The sequence below is a fragment of the Rutidosis leptorrhynchoides genome, chromosome 5, assembly GCF_046630445.1.
Source record: "Rutidosis leptorrhynchoides isolate AG116_Rl617_1_P2 chromosome 5, CSIRO_AGI_Rlap_v1, whole genome shotgun sequence".
NCBI lineage: Eukaryota > Viridiplantae > Streptophyta > Magnoliopsida > Asterales > Asteraceae > Rutidosis > Rutidosis leptorrhynchoides.
The window spans coordinates 294062085-294065156 of record NC_092337.1 but is presented as its reverse complement, the minus strand read 5'-3'; positions in this window follow the sequence as shown (position 1 = coordinate 294065156).

Sequence of the window (3072 nt, the reverse complement as noted above, 5' to 3'; positions counted from 1 at the left end):
TCGGGAAGATGTTATTATTACGTTTAGTAATCATAGCGTGTAGTAGTAGACCATGGTTCAGATCAAAAGAATTCTTCATCTCGTAAAACCTAAAAGAAATAAAAATTCAGAATGGAGGGAGAAGACTAGTTCTTTAGGGTCTGCTAGGGAAAGACCATTCAGATTCCATTCTCGAGAACTACACGAAAACAGAAAATCTAACTCTAACAGAAATACATGTTACCCTTAAAAGATTCGAACCTTCCCACACTTAGTTAGATGTGGTTTCGAAATTGTGATTAACTTCATCTTCAACTTCCATTGGATTATCTATGTAATGTTTAACTCTGTGACCATTAACTTTAAATTCATTCCTGTTTGAATATATCAACTCTATTGTTCCGTATGGGAAAACTTTTTTGACTATGAATCGTCCAGACCATCTTGATTTCAATTTTCCAGGAAATAGCTTGAATCGTGAATTGAAAAGAAGAACTCTGTCTCCTTCTTTAAATTCTTTTGAACTTCTGATTCTTTTATCATGTCATTTCTTTATTCTTTCTTTATAGATTAACGAATTTTCATATGCTTCATGTCTTAATTCTTCTAATTCGTTTAGTTGACTTAACCGTAGACGTCTAGCTTCATGTAAATCAATATTACATGTCTTCAAAGCCCAAATGCTTTGTGCTCAATTTCTACTGGAAGGTGACATGCTTTTCCGTAAACGAGTCTAAAAGGTGTGGTGCCAATTGGAGTTTTGTAGGCTGTTCTAAAAGCCTAGAGTGCATCCTCCAATTTCATGGACCATTCCTTCGGATTTGATCCTACGGTTTTCTCTAGAATACGTTTTAATGCTAGGTTGGTATTTTCAACTTGTCCATTTGTTTGTGGATGATAAGCGGTTGAGATTTTATGAGTTACTCCATATCTTTTGAGAACTTTTTCAAGTTGATTATTACAAAAATGAGTACCCCGATCACTTATTAAAGCTTTCGGTGTTCCGAACCTAGCAAAAAGACGTTTTAAGAAGTTGACTACAACTCGTGCATCGTTAGTTGGGAGAGCTTGTGCTTTCACCCATTTAGATACATAATCAATGGCAACGAGAATGTAGAGATTATTATGAGATTTTTGAAATGGACCCATAAAGTCAATACCCCAAACGTCAAATACTTCACATACTTGAATGTGAAAGGACCCGTTCATATACATTATAAACGATTCACAATAGTTGATTACATCGCGAGGTATTTGACCTCTATATGATACATTTTACAAACATTGCATTCGTTTTTAAAAGACAAACTTTCTTTACAACGAAAGTTGACGGCATGCACACCATTTCATAATACATCCAACTATAATTGGCTTAATAATAATCTTGATGAACTCAATGACTCGAATGCAACGTCTTTCAAAATATGCCATGAATGACTCCAAGTAATATCCTTAAAATGAGCTAATGCACAGCGGAAGATTTCTTTAATACCTGAGAATAAACATGCTTTAAAGTGTCAACCAAAAGGTTGGTGAGTTCATAGGTTTATCATAACAATCATTTCAATATATTAATAGACCACAAGATTTCCGTTTATAAATTTATGTACACTCGTAAGTGTATAAAAGTATTATATAAGTTGTAGGCACCCGGTAACAATCCTTAACGTTCATGTTTTACCCTCTGAAGTACACCAGATCAGGTGTGTTTAAAATAACCTCGAAGTACTAAAGCATCCCATAGTCAGGATGGGGTTTGTCAGGCCCAATAGATCTATCTTTAGGATTCGCGCCTACCGTACATAGACAAGTAGTTTAATGTTACCAAGCTAAGGGTATATTTCTGGTTTAAACCCACGTATAATTAGTTTTAGTACTTGTGCCTATTTCGTAAAACATTTATAAAAACAGAGCATGTATTCTCAGTCCCAAAAATATATATAAAAGGGAGTAAATGAAACTCACAATACTGTATTTCGTAGTAAAAATACATATAACGTCATTTAACAAGTGCAAGGTTGGCCTCGGATTCACGAACTTATCAATATTTAGATTCAATATTGCAGGAAAGTACGTAGACGCAACGGAGATGATAAACACTAGATTGACCTCACGAGCATACCCATGAACCATACTCATCACCTCCATAGCTATAACCCATAATTTCCTTAGCTTCGACTCATTCAAAAAAACTATTTTGAAATCACTCGGATACCACTCCGTCGTAATATTTTATGTATACTAATAATATCTTGAAATAATACAAAGAAAATATATATATGTAATTCGATTGAGAGAGTTTAGAGAAATATATTTTCAAGTTTCTATGAAATAATGAAACCTATTGAATTCTATTTATAACATATTTTTGAATTATTAAAGTGAATTATTAAAATATGAATTATTAAAGTATGAATTATTAAAGTATGAATTATTAAAGTGAATTATTAAAGTATGAATTATTAAAGTGAATTATTAAAGTGAATTATTAAAGTATGAATTATTAAAGTGAATTATTAAAGTGAATTATTAAAGTATGAATTATTAAAGTTAAAGTAAAATAAAAGTAAAGTAAAGGTAAAGTTAAAGTATAGTAAAAATATAAAACTATATACGTATAATACGCATATAAGTATATATAATATTAATTTAAATCGTTATATATATTTAATAAAATAAAATATAAATATCGTTATCTTTATCATACTGGTTAAGTAATGAGTTGTCAAAAGTGGTTCTAGATATTTATAAAAGATATATACGTTTTAATAATAAAGTTCTTTTTAAACTGAAAACGTTTTTTGTACTTTTGAAACTAAATTAATAGAATATTATGGAAACCAATTCTCCACTAACTTTTGTCTAACTTTCGTAAATGACACTTTTTGTTTTTATTTATAAATAGCTTTACAAATTATTCTGAATATCGTTAAGAGGAATAGATTTTCTCAAATCATAGTGGACCTCTCAACAGAGACTTGTAATCATAATTCAATGTTTCTGATAATTCAATCATTTAATATATTTTTTAATTTCATCGAAAATCATATTGAAACAAATACGTTCGTGTAAGGTATTATACGTTTAATACTT